This window comes from Haliaeetus leucocephalus, unplaced genomic scaffold (assembly GCF_000737465.1).
Source record: "Haliaeetus leucocephalus isolate CR32 unplaced genomic scaffold, Haliaeetus_leucocephalus-4.0 Scaffold973, whole genome shotgun sequence".
Lineage (NCBI taxonomy): Eukaryota > Metazoa > Chordata > Aves > Accipitriformes > Accipitridae > Haliaeetus > Haliaeetus leucocephalus.
The window spans coordinates 279,846-298,438 of record NW_010973409.1 but is presented as its reverse complement, the minus strand read 5'-3'; positions in this window follow the sequence as shown (position 1 = coordinate 298,438).

Sequence of the window (18,593 nt, the reverse complement as noted above, 5' to 3'; positions counted from 1 at the left end):
GATGGGCAATAGTGAATGATTCCTTGTTTTGCTGGTCCTTGCATGCGTGGCTTTTGCTTTACCTATTAAACTGTCTTTTCTCAGCCCACGAGTTTTCTCACTGTCATCCTTCTGATTCTCTCCCCCATCCCACCAGGGGGAAGTGAGCAAGCAGCTGTGTGGGGCTTAGTTGCCAGCTGGGATTAAACCATGACAGCAATCCAAATAGTCATAATTTTCCAGGAACAATAAAGCCAGTCTACCTATGTGTCGTGGTTTTAGCCCAGCCGGTAACAAAGGACCACGCAGCCGCTCGCTCACTTCTCCTGCCCCCCTCCGGTGGGATAGAGGGGAGACGGAGGAGAGAAAAGGAGAAAAAAAAACCAAACCAGAACCTCGAGGGTTGAGACAAGGGCAGTTTACTGGGACAACACACCAAAAACAAAAAAAACAACAACAAAAAGAAGTTACAACAACAACAACGGTACTAATGAAAGAGTATACAAAAGGAGTGATACACAGTGCAACTGCTCACCACCCGGAACCCGACGCTCCACCACTTCCCCCACTGAAAGTCGAGAGAACTCCCCCCAGCCCGCTCCCCATATATATACTGAGCATAATGGCACATGGTATGGAATAGCTCCTTGGCCAGTTCAGGTCAGCTGCCCCGGCTATGCCCCCCACCTCCCAGGTTCCTGTAAAAATTAACTCTGTCCCAGCTGAACCCAGGACACTATGTTTGCATTGCTTTGATTGTATGAGGTCCAGAGGGCCTGTACCTTGCTTTCCTCCACCTTTGGCATGGAAATTCCCATGCATCCTAAATTTTACTAACAGATGAGACATGGACAGCAAGACGTTGCAGCTTAACCTGCTAAGATGTCTGCTGCTAGGCTACCTGCCTGAACCACAGTGTGAATAAGGTTAGTCAAGTTTGTAGTTCAGTGAGATATATTTCTGTGAGCAAACTTGGGTAGCAGACTTGATCTCATTCTTGACTCCAAGTTTCCCCTTACTCTGCATCTCTTCCTCTCTGTACTTGGTCAGCTGTTTATCAGCTTTGAAATACTGCAAGGATGAAGCACCTCCTTACGCCGGCTCATGCTCTGATCAACACAGCCATCATGGGAGAGGCTGATTATTGCAATGCACTTAAGCCTGGCAACCTGCTAAATGTTCTGCCGTACTGAAAATATACGGTGCAAACCTTTGGCAGATGCTGGGACAGAGCAGGCAAGATATGCCAAGTGCAAATAGCATGGCCACAACTGCTACGAGATTACCCCCCCGCCACCACCACCAGGTCACATCCAAGGGCAGGCTGAAGAAAGCCACCCATAGCCTCTGAAAAGCATCTCTGTTTTTTCTCCAGCTCCCTGTAGCTGGTGCACAGGACCACAGGAATCTGTAACTCAGCGCAAAGAATATGTGCAACACCACTGCCACAGCAGAGACATAGTAGAAGCAGAGAAACTGGGGCTTTACTGCTAGAGACTCATGGGCCAAGGGACAAGTCATTTCATAGTAACTTCACGTTATGGGCCCAGATTCACCCCAGCTAACTTCAGGTTCTCCACTGAGGCATCTAATCCCTAGGCTCCCTCTATACCTGCCCTTCAGCAGACAGTGCAGGTGGGAAATAAGTAGTCCTGCCACTAGCCCACATGCTTCATTGGAGCATCTCTGATGAAGTGAGGTGAATAAGGAGCATGGAGCCCTTTCTTGATAACTAATCAACTGATAGCACTCCAGGGGTTGCGCTATAGTCCGCTACAGCCTGATTCAGCGGTGACATGGTGCAACTGCTAGCAGCAGTTGTAGTAGTGTCTGTTTGAATTGTTACACTAAGGACCCTCCATTCCACTCTATTAGAAAAAAAAAAAGTTTAAATAATAGTTTCCAGTTTATATGTCTAATTTCCCAAAACACAATTGTCCCGAAGATATGGATGGTTAGGAAGAATGGGTTACCTGTCAAAACTACCCAAAACTTTACTTGTTTTGACACTGGATCTAGATATATGTTAAGTAGTGAATACACAGCATATGAACATAAATATATGGCTGAATACTAATCCTTACTGCTGTGTGGCAAAATCAATAAAGAAGGCTTTTGATCTAACTTAAATATAATGCAAGCAGTGAAGTGTGTCTATGCATTTTAAATACACTGAATGCATAGTAACGTAATTTTTTTTCATTATTTCTTGTATGTAATACAGGTGAGTTGAGCATATTCAGAATACACTAGGGTTTTTTGCCTGATCTCGCAGAACAGTTGCATGTCATATTATGCTATGAATATTACGTTTGAAGTTTTATTTGGATTTCTGGTTTTCCCTACTTTCAACAGAATTAGCTGTCAAGTTCATGTTTAAAATAAGTTTGGCCATGAAATTGTTCTATTAAAAAAACCAATAGCCATTCTCACTATAAAGCTGCACCTGGTAGACTTTCCCGTCAGAAGTGCTTCCTGAAAGACAGTGGACAGAATACAGGGGACAATGAATGTAGTTTGCAAACCAAGCGCAAGAAGTAACATACATAAAAGTCCCCCTATTTTGATGGTCGAAACAGTCACTGTTACAATTTGGGTGCCTGAAATTTTTATAAAGTCAGACAAAACAATTTTAGCCGGTGACTGTATGCTATCTAAAGTACACGTCATTACAGGGTAGAGGGGTTTTTTAACCACCAGATGGTTGTTGCTCCGGTTGTGCCAGCCTAGATACGTGCTGACATCTAGTGGTCCTTCAGAGAATCAATATAGTCCAAAAGTTTATTAATTAGCACTAAAGAATAACAACCTCAGATTCAAAAAACCCGTTTTCCCCCTCCTCTCCCTTTTCCCCGCAGTGCATTTAATAGTGTTTATAGATAACCGAATTCTAGTGATTATTGTCCTTTTCGATATTTGTTCGAGCTGACGTTTTCTAAAGCACTGTTCCCATTAACATCATGCTGAGTCCTTTGGGAAAATCCACCTGGAGGCATTTCTTGACTGACAATCACCACGGTATTTAAGCAAAGACTGTAAAATTGAAAAAGAAATAGATAGGAGTGCAGTTCTGAATGTCTGGAGCCACAGTATGATCTAAATTACACCTGATTTCATCAGAGACCCCTTAAGCTAATTCATACTAAATTCAGATCAAAATTTGGCCTTAAATTGTTATTTACCTATTAATCTAAGAAAATGGCTACAAAGACCCTTAAAATGATAATTTAGTTTACTACTATATTGAAAATATCTTGCTATATTTTAAACTCCAATGAATATTTATGAGATAACAGTCAAAACTCTACTTAGAAACCCACTTTCCACAGCATTTACTCCACCTTCATTTAGCACATATTTCTGTTCATTTGCAAAGCCATGCATGTAGTGCACCCCCTACTCAGGATAACTAAACTGGGAAGAAAGTATTAGAGCTTTAGTCACTGACTCAAAGTAGACTGAAAGAGGAAACAAAACCAGAAAATCAACTGCCTTTAGGAAGAACCGATTCAGGACACCTGACTCCTGCTTAGTTTTCAGTTGATTTTAGAGTTCCCACCACTAAGAAAGGCTTTTATTACTTGACAGATAAGATAACTGGAGGTTTTACAGTGATGTGTCTGGTCAGAGAACCCCAGTCCCCAATATGACACATTTAAACCCTAAAAAGAAGGCTTATACCACCTCCAAGGGGTCCCTGAGGCCATCTACAACCTGCTTTGATTTCCAGGAGATAGTCTTTCAGGCTAAAGGAATAGGCTGTTGCAGAAGACCCCAGGTCAGAGAAAGCAAGAGGAACGATATGAGGAACTAGCACTGAAGAGATTTATTTTGGAGGAAGAAAATGGAAGCTGATCAGAAAATTGCCTGGTAGCTTGCGTTCATGTGATGCTACTGTTTCACACAAAGATCATCAGTGTACCTTCAGTGTTTCCTTAACATGTATCCACCAGTGTCCCTAACAACCCAGTGTGCTCAGTTCCTTATGAACAGGTCATTACTTATCACTTGCATGATGTTCATTTTGGGGGTATTACAATTCAAGTGGCTGCTCAGCTGATACCCTATAAAGAGTCTTTCCACATAATGTTATTCTTCATTTTTTGCCTCAGTGCAAGACCTGCTCATGATTTATTGGCTGTAGCAAAGCACAAAGCCATAATTTTCTTTTATTGAACTCACTCTGGGTAGCCATCACTCTGCAGAAATGCAGATGGTCATCTTATTCTTATTCTTAGTGACAGGATGAATGCCACAACTCTGCTGACAAAGACAGCAAAGCAGTCATTTATAATAGCAAAAGGAGCGCTCAATTTAATATCTGTGTTAACTGCACATAGTTAGGCATTTTGGATACAGCTTTTATAGGATCCAGCTCTGCTAATACTTTAGGACATTACAGTATTAGGGAAAATTTGCATAGCATGTATGCTGGCATCCAGGTGTAATTTCTGTGCTTACAGCAAATGAAACAGAACTACACCGCGCAGAAAAAGTTGGCCCCCAGTTGAACTCTGATCATAGTCAGCTTTTATTATGTGTATTTGAGATACTGCAGTATAATAATTTGTCTATCTCTTTTCTTACTTCACATGTCAATTTGCAGAGGCATCCACACTGCATATGAAATTCTGGATCAGAACCTACCAGCCTAAGTGAATGAATGTAGTTAACTAGTTCATTGCCAATGGAATTAAGGAGGTGACTTGCAGCTGCCCTTCCATCTCAGAAAAATGTGGATTTAGGGAATTGCTGGGGCCAGCATGATGCACAAAGTGCACTTTCTCTGTTCTGGGGTGAGAAGTGTGGCAGTGAATAATTCACAGCACCTACTGGAGTGCCCAGAGACATGCCCTGTGATGACCAGTGAGTTTGTGGAGAAAGAAAATATGGTGTTGAATATTAAACAGAAAGGATCAGGTGTTTTTTAATAAGCACCCTGCCTGATCCTGCCAAAGGGCCCCCATGCAGACCTTAACAGCTGAATCTGGAATGTGCTTCATTTCATCACAGAACTGGCTATTGCTACAGCAACAGCACTTGGAGAATAATTCAAAGAAACAAAACACAGATGCAAGTCAAATCCAGGGATTAGAGTATTTAATGTTTAGAATAAGGGAAGCTTTACCTAGCATATTCAGTGAATGGATTCAGAGCAAAAATACATCCAACATCTGCTAATGCCACATTTTAGTATTGCTTCTTCAATCAGAGTAAATTATATAGCTTAAGTGTTCATATCACCAATTAATCTCTCCTGAATCAGATCTGCATATTAGTTGCTTGAAATAGGGTTAACATAGTCATAATTGTACAAAACATGAATACCATTTTTCATAATAATTAGCTAGTCACATTGCCTTTTCTCTCAATTTGTCTAAATGTTCATATGTACATTAGAAGTTAGCAATTAAATTTTATCCATACAACATCTTTCAATTACTCCATTGGTCTGTCTATAGCATCCTCTGCCTAAGGCACCAAACCTGTGCAAAGTAGAGGTGTTCAATATGCAGTGTATTAATTTCCCCAGAGGCCCATTTGAAAGGGTTGGAAGTCTGTTCCAGCAAGTGCATGGCAAGGAAGCACATAAGGTATTTCCCACTTTGGAAAAGGCTCAGCGAGAGGAACCAGGCACACCGACCATCAGGTCGTTTCCTTGCAAGCTGCGAGCAGGCCAGGAGCTTGCTGTGCAAGGGCCAGGGAGCCTTGCAGAGGAACTGCATTGTGCTGAAACTACCCAAGCGTTATAATGTTCTTCCATAGCACAGTTTGATCTCGTCGTTTGCTACGAAGACCCCAAAAGTGACAAGGAGATAATTGCTCTGACCTCTGCTTGTTGGAAGTTGATAGAGAAGAGAGTTGATAGCAGTACCATGAACTGTCCTCATGTTTCATTTGCTGATGTGCTGTAAACCTTTGACTTGCTGCCAAAATTTAAGGTTGCCTTATGAGATAATCCCAGCCAAGAAATTCAGTTTATATGCATCTTCCTGCCCTTCTGCTGGAGACAGGGGCATGATGCAGTTAGCTAAGAAAAGAAACACAAAAACTCCTGGGCTATGAATAATGATCTTGAATCAGTTCTTGGATTTGCAAAATGGTGATAATACTATGTACCCTCATGTTAAATTTATAAAATACTTTTCCCCTGCTGGAGTCTCTAAATCCCTGATTAGATGACCAACAATTCCCTTATACATTTCCTGCTGGTTTTAATCGCCTATCTCCATCTTTTCAAGGATACTTTCCTTAAAAAAAGAAACAAAAAGAAACTAAAAGAAACTCTGCATTCAGAAACAAACAGTTACAGCTGCACTCAGGAAGGGTATGAGTTGGCTTGCAATAATAACTTTAAAGATACTGTAAATGCTTTATTAATCCATGCTGTTGACAGCTTTGAATGCCAAATTATCTGTGTTGCACTGAGCCATGAAACTATCCCATGAGGTACTAAGTCCACCTTGAGACAGCAGTGAAGCCAAAGCTTTGATTCTCAAGGCTGACTTGAGCAAATCATTATTTTTAAACTCTTTAATCCCTCATGCATCCATAACACATAATTTTAGTAATGCATTTGACTTAAATTTCTTATTACTTCAGAATTCAGTCCAACTTCTACTGCAAATAGTCAGAGGCTCCAGAGAGCAGAACTAGTCCTGCTCTCCTGCAATTCTCCATTGAACTGATGAGATGACAGAAACAGTATGTCATCAAGAACCATAGTTTTACCTTCTTTGGATGCTTTTTTTTCTTTTACTGTATTTCAGTGTAGAATATTCTGGAGGCAAGGAGCACAAGGATGGGGAGTCTGGAGGTCCTAAATTTCAGTTCTTGCTCCCACACCAGTTCATGAGATTCCAGCTTAACTCTTAGAGTATTTTCAGATGCAGCAGTGAGCACCTTGACCTGTCCACCTTATCACCTTTGTTTGACTTCTAGAAAATTACCACAGATAACACACTTCATACCAGACAGCATCTTACATCATCTCAGATATACTAAGCTGACAATTCAGACTTTATCCATGCTGCTTAAAGCTCAATGCCCTGAGTGGCATTGCCTGGCCACTCTACATAACGTTTGGCCCAGGGTTTCCCTTTGGTCCCCTGTAGTCGCCTCATAGCCTGAACGCATAAACACTATTTCATTGCATATTATTCTCAGTTCAGAGCATTTTGAATAATGTGATGGCTGTGTCACAACTCATCCAAATAACATTTTTATCAGCATGAAATTGAGGCTATAAGTTGCACACTCCGTGGTGTAGCAGAAGCCTTGAAGGTGCAAAGCATCCTAGGATGTCATTTGAGGATGGGGAGAACAAACCTGGTCCTGACAACACAAAACAGTGTCATGCTGCAAAACAAGTATTAAGCATGAGGGACAATCAGCAGCCCCAGGACTTCATTCCCTGGCCCTAGTCTCTTCTGCAGTACAGACACAGCCATGGAACCTTACATGCTCCAGCTGCCCCAGCCCATACTGTAGGCTGTCTACCCGCTACAGACTGTACAGGGCTGCCTCGGGCTGACTCCTCCTCGTAGACATATCTCTTACGCAGCCAAATGCAAACTCAGTTCCTGCCTGTAACACAATGATAATAACATTTACCCAATTACTTTCTGTAAAGTTCACCTTATCAGTGTCAATACACCATTCACTGTATTGAAAAAATATATCTTTTCTGTGAATACATATCCTGAATAAAGAGAGTAAACAGAGAAATATTTTATATCAGTGCAATTGCAAACTGTACCTGTGATTTAGGCAGTCATTTGCCAAGTGCTGTAAAACTCACCCAGTTCTGAAACTGCCCCATCTATTAACTGTTAGTTCAAAATCAAACGAGCCCTTTCTGGCAAAAATAATTCGTGCCTGCGTATTGCCACAGCATTCTGCTCTCTCTGCAATTCCTGGAAGGACAGGTTGGAAAGGAAGCCAGGGATGCTCAGCTGCAGGATTTCCCCCACAGACACTGCCTATGGAGAATATTGCCAGCAAAGCTGAAAGAAGCTGTATGTGACTGATCAGAAATCCTGCATACTTCTTGCTTGGCTGATCTAAACGCCTGTTAATTTTCATGGTCCTACCATAACTCAAACATCGTGCCAGTTGAAGAAAGCTTATTCTGTATGATACACGGTGTCCTGGAAGAAAGCCTGTCACTACTGTCTCAAGTTTACATTGCTACCACGAGTCAATGAATCTCAGTGAACTTGACAATATCTTTTGAAAACAAATTTCTTACTGCTCAGAAAAATGTCACGTGCTTTGTGTGAAAGGGATTGATAAAACAATACCTTGCTTTGCCTGCTCTGTGTTTTTCAACTCTTCAAGTCTTCAAAAATCTCCTTGCTAGAAAAAATGAGCTGAAATGTGGATGATCCTTTTCTGTTTATCAGAGGTATATATTGCATATACGTGCCAGTGAACCTGTCTTCTAAATAGCATTTGGAAAAAAAAAAAAAAAAATCACAATCAGCTACGTGTTTCAGATTTTTGCTCTTGCTTTAAGGGAAGCTAGATCAAAAAGATGGGGCAAGGCAGAATTTTTTTTTTTTTTTTTTTTTAAAGAGAGTCAAATTTACCAGCGTAAAGCATCATCATTCATCAGTGAACACTGTTTCCATTTAGCACTGCACACATGACAAGGGCAACAAGTCCACTCAGACCAAGCAAGGGAAACCAGGGAAAGGGTGCTTCCATCTATCACCCTGGGAAAAAAAACGAACGCTGTCCCTCTGGGTTATGTTCAGCAAATATCATGCCCTTACAACAAACTTGTTTACATAAGCTGAAAAAAATGACAGTTCTCCCACCACTGGAAAAACAACCCACAATAGAGGGAAATAGCAGACACCCTCCCATGCACCAGGTTCTCAATGAGCAGTTTGGTGTGCTTGCTTTTAGGTGCTTCTGATGCTATATATCTCCCTGTCTACTTGGGACAAGAACCTAGCTTCTACCGTAAGAGGCACTTTGGTATAAGACACACATTTTCATGGGGTGCCTGTCAGTAGGTCCTTCTGTGCTTCTTTCACTAACTTCTCCTGCAGAAAATGCAGAAGTCAGTGCTAATAACAATTCTGACAACATCATTTCAGTACATTGCAGACCTTCATGCTTAGACGTCTGTAGCTTAGCAGCACCATGCGGACTAGCTTTGCAACAGAGGATTAACAATATGACCTCCGAATCACATTTACTTGGCTAACAGACTGAGGGCTAAGAGGGAGACAAGAATCAGAGCTCTCCAGATGTTTGATATGATGAATTTCCATATTGGTGTTATGGAAAAGATAGAAATGGAAAGGAAAAGGAAATGCAGTGAAACTGTCCTTTCACAGTTAAAACAAGCCATAAAATAATTGCTAATGAAGAAATTCACATACTATGAATACAGAATTAGTAACTGTAGTTCTTGTAAGAGAATCAATTAAGATCAGCATAATGGTAGCAATATATAAGTTTATATGACAGAAAATTATCTTCAACAGTTCATTAATATTAAAAAATAATGTGTTGTTAATATTACTTCAGAAAACATTCTTGAAATGTTTGTAGGTATATATTTTTATGTTATCTAGGTATTTATAAGTCCTTATCACTATAGAATACGAGCACCTTACAAATTCCAAGGAGGCTCATTGCTTTTCATTTACCTTTCTTCAAGGATGAAAGAATATAAAGATAATGAAATAGTCAAAATGCTCTACATTTTGTCTATAGCTCTGCATATTCACTATAGAGTTAAAGATAATTCTAGTCTTCCTGATGTAATAAAGTCAATCAAAAGCTTTGCTATTTTACAAGAAAAGATAAGAAATGCACAACCAACAGCTGTTGAAGCCAACTGAGAGAAATAAATGTGGCTCCATATTCTATTTCCACTTACAAACTCTGCCAAAAACGCAGCAAGGAACAAGCTGAATGTGACTTAGAAATGATCATGCTATTTGTACAAGGAGGTAGCTACCTATTAAGACAGGCAAAAGCTTCATCCTACTGCATCCTATGCAGAAAGGAACACTGCAACCTGCCATGCAAAAACAATGCCTTGGAACTGCAGGCAACTATGGGATTTGGGGAAAACAGAGAGGTTGTATAAGCCAGTTTATTGGGAAAGGCACAGAAAGAGTTTATGCAGTTATCAAAACAGTCAGACAAGCTACAGATTCACAGCCATATAAAGCCCAATTGCAGCCACATGCTGAACGGAGAGAACTGAAGATTGGTGAGACATTTCTTCTGCTGTTGGGTAAACGTTAATGACATCCACAACGCTATTGAAAAGGACTGAAAGAACGGGACTGAATGTCAACCAGAACAGGTAGATTCCGTCTCAGGAAGGCTAAGCTAGAAAGAAGTGACAAGATTTCATAATGGAAAGGTGTGAGCATGGGCAGCAGGGGAAGAAATTCTAAGACGTCTCTTAATTTCCTTCTCATGTCGTCATCCCTACTTCCCATGCAATTTTGCCTATTTGAAATGTCCTCTCCTTCCAGTCTTTGTCCTTCACCATTCCTTCTCCTAATAAATGCTTCAGTCTTTTAAAGTCTGCAGAATCCAGCCTGAGCTAAGAAATTAAACATGAGCAGCTTGGAGAAGAAAGAACAAGTGGGAAGCCAGAGACAGGGAACCATTTAAATAATGGAAAAAATGCTGGCCATGGAATCAGAAAGTGGGTAAGCACATCCCTCTCCTAAAAATCCATACACTTCCCAGAATCCTCTTCAATTCCAACTGCCTCTTATGTCTGCTCTTTCCATCTAACAAATTATAGGTTTACTCTACAAAATGTTATCATCATCACTCCCATGAACCTTCTCAAATCTATGGTAGCTTCTGCAGCCCTTGTAGTATGCTGCTTAGAAAACAAATGTACTACATCGTGTTACTTGGGAGATCAGAAAGATAGGGTGAATAGGGACATTCATTCTTTGCATTAATATTTGGTCAGCTAAAGCTAAACAATGCACACAGAAATGGAAAAAAATTTTGAAACACTGACTTGTGAATTTTAAACCATTGCAGAAAGGAATACGGAATTACAAATTTTCTCCACTGCCTTGAATAGATAGATACATAAATCGTGCTGTTCTTTCAGAACCACCCCATAAATAAAATCACTCACAGATGTGTTGACATGCCGTATTCAGAATCAATAAGTAATTTAGTAATAATGCATTCCGAGGTGTGTGAGCTCTACAATAGGCAGTGTACAGAAACAGGGTAATATCCTTTTAAACAGTCTGTGAGCCCTTTAATGATCTTCACTCTTGTTCTGTGTCCAGAAGGCTTATGAGAGCAGCTGCATATAAAATGAACTAGCCTCCACCTGCTCTGTATGATTAATAAATAAATTTATTGGTTATTTGCTTAAATATATTATAATTATGCATATAGGCAAAAAAATGTTCTGTTTTTGCAAGTCCTTATCAGGCTTACGTATAAAGAGACAACTACATAATGCTAGTATAACAGAATATAGCTAATATTATTATTAATATATTGTAAATATAGTTAATATAATTCATATTTATTATATTGCAAGTATACCTATAAATATAATATCACCCAGTTCCAGATGTCAGTGTTTCCTTTGAGCTGCTCATGTTTGTTTGGAAAGCATGTTCCTGAGGCTGCTTTAAACTACAGTCTCAAGTTTTCACCTTTTGCACCTTGACTCCTCACAGACCCTTGAATCTCAAGCAGACCACAATCTGAGAAGAGTTATCAGTTCTAGTTAAAAGGCATCTCAGGATAAACTGGGCTTTCTGCTTAATTATAGTGTAGTATGGAATCATTCTGTACATCATGCAAGTACAAACAAGTACAAGGACAGTGGAATATGTTGTCATCCTTTGTCTACAAAAGAATGGTATAATGGAGGATGGTCAAGTCTCTAGTTCATTGCTGGATGGGTAGAAACAAAGTATGGCATCTTTTGACACATAGGAGATGCACCTCCTGCAGGGCACTATGTAGGTATTCTATAGTCTACACTAGAAATGTACCTGATATAACATGAGTAAATATGAGATTTGTGGTCTACAGATTGCATTTAGGCAAGCAGATACAGAAGCAAAGTAAAGCTGGGTTTTTAATGGGATTTGTAGCACCTTGGAATCACATTCTGTGAACTGTGGATTTGAACTTGAAACTTCTAATGCAGTATTACCAGACTTCTTGTTTCAAAGCAAGAGATGACCTGTAACTGATAAAGTTCAGGAGACATTTACACCCACTTGCAACATGCGCAGATAATACTTAAACACTGTATTATATTTGTATAAGATTCTAATGCATACATATCTCAAAATTGAGTGCTGTAGAGGAGAGACATATGGGTAAGAGACCATAATTTCTTTCAAATGCCATAAATTCTTATATTGGAATGAAAACATTGCATGCTGTCTGTACAAGATACTAATTCATTCTATTTTATATATACACAAATATTTAATCACTTTGTCAATTTAAAAGGTTTCTGCCTTTTCACATTTTCCAATTATTAAAGTGAATCAATTACTTATGAAAGGTTACATGTCGCTAGTACTTTCCACATGGGACTAAGGACTGTGCTCTTTACTTTGTAAGCATCAACATTGTTTATTTGGACCTGGGTGGCCCCAAAATGGCAATCACTGGGGCTAGCTCTGAGTTAGAGAATGTCTTCACAAGCTGGGATGTCCCTGTTGTGCATCCTGGCAGTAAGTCCCAGTCTGAGTATAGATGAAGGACACACGTATTTTGTCCTCTCTTTTCCTATGGAGGTAGTTGGCGCAGTTCAGATTGTAGCCCTGGGCGGGTACAGATGTCTGACCAGCAGAGTAAAACACGCTGCCCCAACAGCTATTCCCCACCTCTTCCAAGGAAGCAGCAGCCAGCCTCATGGAAACATCCCACATCCATCCACTCCACAAATTCAACAGCAGAATCTTGCAGCTTTTGGACAGGCAGCGCCAAAGTACATGTGCAATTTTAAGCACGTGAACTGATGAGACCTATTCACAGTACTCTGCTAAGTGAGATAATACAAGGGTATTTACAGCATATCGAAAAATTCCCAAACCATCTCATCAACATGCCACAACTTTGGCACAGAGATACTAACATAAAAGAATTATTCAAGCTCCAGCTGTATTCATCCTTTAGCTGTTTTGCTTACAATTTCCACAAAACTCATAGTCTCTACTAGCACATTTTTTTTCATTAGTAAATAGACTGACACCATGTCAGTCACCTACTGGCTATCAAAGAGTAACAAGCTCCACTTCTACTGGCATGGGCCACCTTTTTAACTGGCTTTGATATGAATGCATATTATATGCAACAGCACATACACAAAGCATATCTTCATTAGATCCCAAACCGTGCACCAAAGCTGCATTTAGAATCACAGAAAAAATGCAGCCTCTTCAGAAATGGAAGATACATTGCCATGGCAGGCACAATACAGACAATGCTGAGGGAAGGAGAAAAAGAAGTCGGTAGGGTTGAATTAAAAGTTCAGTCCAAATGCTTAGCAGTGTGAATGCAGTTGTCTGTCAGACAAAGAGCATAGTTTCCAGTACTGTCAGTCATTTACCATAGAAAACTAAAAAGTTGCTTTTTGAACTGGTCAGAGCCCAGGAGATTTCACATGAAATGAAAAGCAGAATGAAGAAATGCCAAGGAGGCAGCGAACTGTTTAAAGATCTTTCTGTTACCAAAAAAAAAAAAAAGAGAGTGCAAGAGAGACAGATTGAGAGAGACCTTTTAAGCTTAAAAAAAGGCCAGAAAAGAAATATAATTTTACATAATTTCTTATGTGCAAACATTCCAATTGGTCTTGAGCACAAGGTAATCTCCTAAGAATTGTCAAATAGAGCACACCAGTAAAAGCACTTTCCCAAGTTTTATTGCAATTCCTTAAATTTTATGGAGGCAGTTAAAAGGGATGTGAAGCAAAGGTATTCCCTTAGCCTGTTATGACAGACCTCACAAATTGTTTTATTCTAAGGAAATAGCTCTACCTATTTCCTCCTGTATACAATAACAATGCCTAGGAAATAGTTACTTTAGTAAAATAATTGTAAACCAGGATTCTTTTTATTTTATATCTGAATCAGTCTGCAAAGATATTGCCAGCATTAAATCCCTGACATTTCTTGGCCATGTAGAAAATTAGTGATGGGTAGGCATATCATGCTGCTGTACCTCTAGAATTACTACAAAAGACTTAGCAGGACTGGAAAAAAAATGAATTGTAGGGGAAAAAAAAAAAATCTATTTAATCCAGAAGCATATTCAGACAGATAGCTTGAGTTTTGGAGGAATGATTTAAGATTTAGTCTTTCCTTTATATTTAGCTAGTTTTTAGAGAGAAAAATGTTTCTGGAATATCTTTACAGAACATAAAATCAGAGGTGAATAGCAAATCCAAACAAAAGGAGAAAGCGTTTGCTATTCAGTTCTGTAACTCGGTGAGGAAGAGACACTCATTGTTCTAGGATGTGTGTGCCAGATGAATGTTAATCTTTGCCTTGTTAAGATATCTGGCCAAGTTTTCTTACAGGTGCCCCAAATAATATGATTCTAATTTGCAGACACAGCACCGTACACAGGCATTCAGTCAAGGATTTCCAGAAGGTCAAACAAAGGAGATACCAACTTCTGCTCAGCAAGAAGTGGATGCCTAACTCATTTAGGTGCTTTGGCAGACCCAGTCTGGGGACACAGGCAACCCGGAATGCTGATATTACGGTTGTATATGACAACAAAATATTTGAAAGGGCATGTTTGAAAACATGCCTGTACAGTTCAGCATTAGCCTTTCAAAGTTTCACCATTATTTCTTCTACAATCATTCAACAGCTAGCTAGTTTAGTAGCTAGTTAGCTATTAAAAAAATGCATCAGTCTTCATGAAGGTATTTTTTTCAGAAAGTGAAGTTTGTATCTAGATAGAGCTTTTCACCTCAAAACCAGAGTAAATTTCTCAGTCGTAGCAGTGATATTGACTCCAGGACACAAGAATGGAAAGAACAGCTGTACCATGCTGGATCTCTGCCATACCATTAAATCTGCCACTGGCCAGTACCACTCTGCCTAGAGCAGAGTGGAAGAAAGTAAATATTTACCCACAATACTGCCCCAGCTTCCTGCAGTTTATTGAGGCAGAGGTGAGAGCTTTTTGTTAAGCAGCCCTCCTTGGATTTTATTCCATGAATCTGTCACTGCTCCATTAAAACCATAAAAGTTTTCTGCATCTTGTGGTGATAACTTTCTTGACTGAACTACACATTACACACAGAATTGCCTCTTTCTGCTGTGAAACTAACACCTAATTTCGTTTGATGTCTCCTATGTTTTACACTAGAAGGGACAATGAACAGTGTCTGTAGTGACCTTCTTTACGTCAGGCTTTATGGACTTCTTGTATGTTGTCCCTTAGTCAACTTTTCTCCAGGCTAAACAGTGTTAGCATACTTAACTTCTTCATATTATGGAAATTTTTCAATACCCATGATTATCTTTGTTATCCATCTCTCTTTTTCAGTTATTTTACATTTTATTTGAGATGGAGGAACCAGAACTGTTTAAAGCATTCAAGATCCAAGCCTAATGTGCATTTATACGGTGGTATAATAATGTTTCCTCAAAATTGTAAAGACAGCTTGCTTTCATCATATAAAAATATAGAGATAAAGCATCAGGACTTAGAATTCAGTAACTGTAAGTGGATTTAGACAATATTTTAAAATATCCTTGCTGTCTTGAGGGCAATCTTATTTTCATATATATCCAAGAGAACCTACAAATCACTACAATCCAATAACTAACAGAGATTGACCTGCATTACTTCCTGTTTTATTCATAAGGCAGAATCACAGTCCTTCAGCTAACACACATACGGTAGTTGCTACTAATTCTGTCAAATTATTAAGTAATGAGATAACACAATGATCAGCACATTAGAAGAATCCAGATAAAATCAGGGAGAAGACTGTAATAACTTACTCTTTACCTGTTCAGTGCTGAGGTCAAACACGGGACTTGGCATGAACAACCGCTTCTCCTTTCGAGGAAACAGAGTTAATCAAGTTGATCCAAGTTTACAAGGTCCACCAATAAATTTCCCTTGCATTGAAGCCTTCCACCAGACAGATGACAAAAAATGTTAAGTTCTCAGTTTGGTTCGTTCAGATATTTGGATAACAGAAACGAATGTTATATGACTGTGATAGCCTGTGTTCCGTAGCAGCTCCTGACTAACAGCAGAGTGGGTAATGCTCCATGCTGAGGTAATTTGGCTGTGAAATTCCCCATGACAACCCAATGAAAGTTGTTATATCTCCTCTATCAAGTCTGGTGGCAGAAAACTACGTCTTCCTCTTTGAATGTTGTAAAAGTGTTATCAGGTTGAATGGGATATTCCATTTCATAAGCAAAAGATGTGTAAGTGAGGTGATACACTGAGGCAGAGTGCAGCTTCTCCTCCCTGGATCGCTTCCTCACAGTAAAGTGCTTGCGGAATTGCGTGTTGACAGGTCTCTTCAGACTGAAATAGGGACAAGACAAAGTTGTTCCCTCCTCATTAACACCATCCTTTAGTTATCAAGCCCTCAGCAAACCACAGCAGAAATAACCAAGGGACTTAAGGCTTTATGCTGGAGGGAAAAGACAAGAGAGTTGCTCTAACATACACATACAGATGGTGTTCACACATTTATAACTTAGGTTGTCAACTGGTCTGCAAGAAGTAACACCAGACCATGATGTTCCAGGTTGCAAGGTCAGCCAACAAATATCCTGGAAACTACTCCTCAACACTGCAGAAAATCAAAGGGAAAATTAACTAGCATTTTTCAGCTCCTGTGATCTGTTCAAAATTGTTTTATGTAGGGACATACATCATTCCTTCTTGTAAAGAATATCTATAGTGCCAATTTCCTACCAACACTATACAAACTGAGACAAGAATCAGCTACCTGGAACTAGATATATATTACTTGGCTGAGCAGACTAAATGCAATAAAACCAAACTGATTCCCAAGAGTATTTTAGTTATTGTATATACCACCTTTAACCACTTCTCAGTCTTTCTTCCAAGAATTTAATACAATTTCAAAGGTTTGTGGGTCTTACAAAAAAAGTTAAGGCTAAGATTAGCACTAGGAGAATGTTTTCTAGAGAAAGGAATGTCAGGATATATCGCAGGATGTTCTCACTCAGATATCTAACAAATAAGGACTTATTTTTGATAAACTGCTGCACTGGAACTGAGGATACTTATGTTCAATCAGCAGCACTGCCATCAGCTTCTTGCACAACCTAAGGCTAGTCAGTAAATTACTCTTTTATTCAATTCTTGTCAGTGAGGACAATAATAGTTAATTTTTCCCACTTGTGTTTATTTGGACAGGAAGCCATTTGAGGCAGAGACTCTTTCTACCCTCATGTATATAAAGCACCTATTGCAAAAGGATACCCATCATTTGTAATAGGAGTAATTGCACGTATTATTTCCTCCAGGTATTCCCCTGTTCTTTGAAAGTAAACTCCTGGATCTACAGGACAGCTATGTACTCACCACTAGAGGCAAGGTAAAACTGCATGTAAAAAGAGATGCCTGGAGGTAATATGAGTATGAAGATATTTATATGTTCATGTTACATGTGACTGCAACAGGTCTTGGCAAGACATTCCAGTTCATTTAAGCACAGAATTAGCCCTGATTAACAGTCAACTTGCGTTAACAAATGCCACCTATTTAAGTTATTCTGTATATTACCTGTAATAAGAACTGTTGTGGCTAAGACAATAAGATGTAGCAACAACAGAGAAAGACTCTTTTACAACGGTGATTATTCTGTGAAGGCATGAGGCACAAAGGTATCACAGTTATATGGGACTTCTCCCCTCTGTTTATATATAATTGCTATACATTAAAAACAGACAGCAAGTGCTAAAAACTTACACCTCTGGTTAAAGTGTAGTCCTTGCCCTACAGTATTTGCCCTTTTCTAAAGTATAGTCAACCAATACCCTTTTTTGATTCTAAAAAAAAAAAATTAAGAAAATGTTATTCTGAATGGTAACTATTACAAAATAAACTCTTGCCAATCAACACAACAGAGCAGTGAAAAGTGTTCAAGAGACTGACCGGTCGCTGTGTCCTGTATGTAGAAAATGAAATAAATGAAATAAAGTATCTTCAATAAAAGACTGGGGAAAAAAGGAGAAATGGATTCTTAAAATATATCAGCATGATTTTAAGTATGACTCAGCTGCCTTTACTTTTTTTTTTTTTCCCTCCTCTCTCTGTGGAAGGCCAATCCCTTTCAAATCTCTGAAAAGTCAGATGGTCAAGTAGTATAAAATCCTGTCATCTATATTTAGAGTGCTTAGAAAATTGCCTGTAGAGACATTCTCTTGTCATCAGCACAAACATGCAGGGCTCTGGAATGTATCTGCAATATCAGTCAAAACTAAAAGAGAAAACAGAAAATGAAGTAAGAAGAAACGTAAGAGAAAATTATTTTTAAAGCTATGTATGATATAGCATGATTTAATAATGTCAACAATTTGCACGAGTTTCATGAGCATTTGTACTTTTGTACTGTC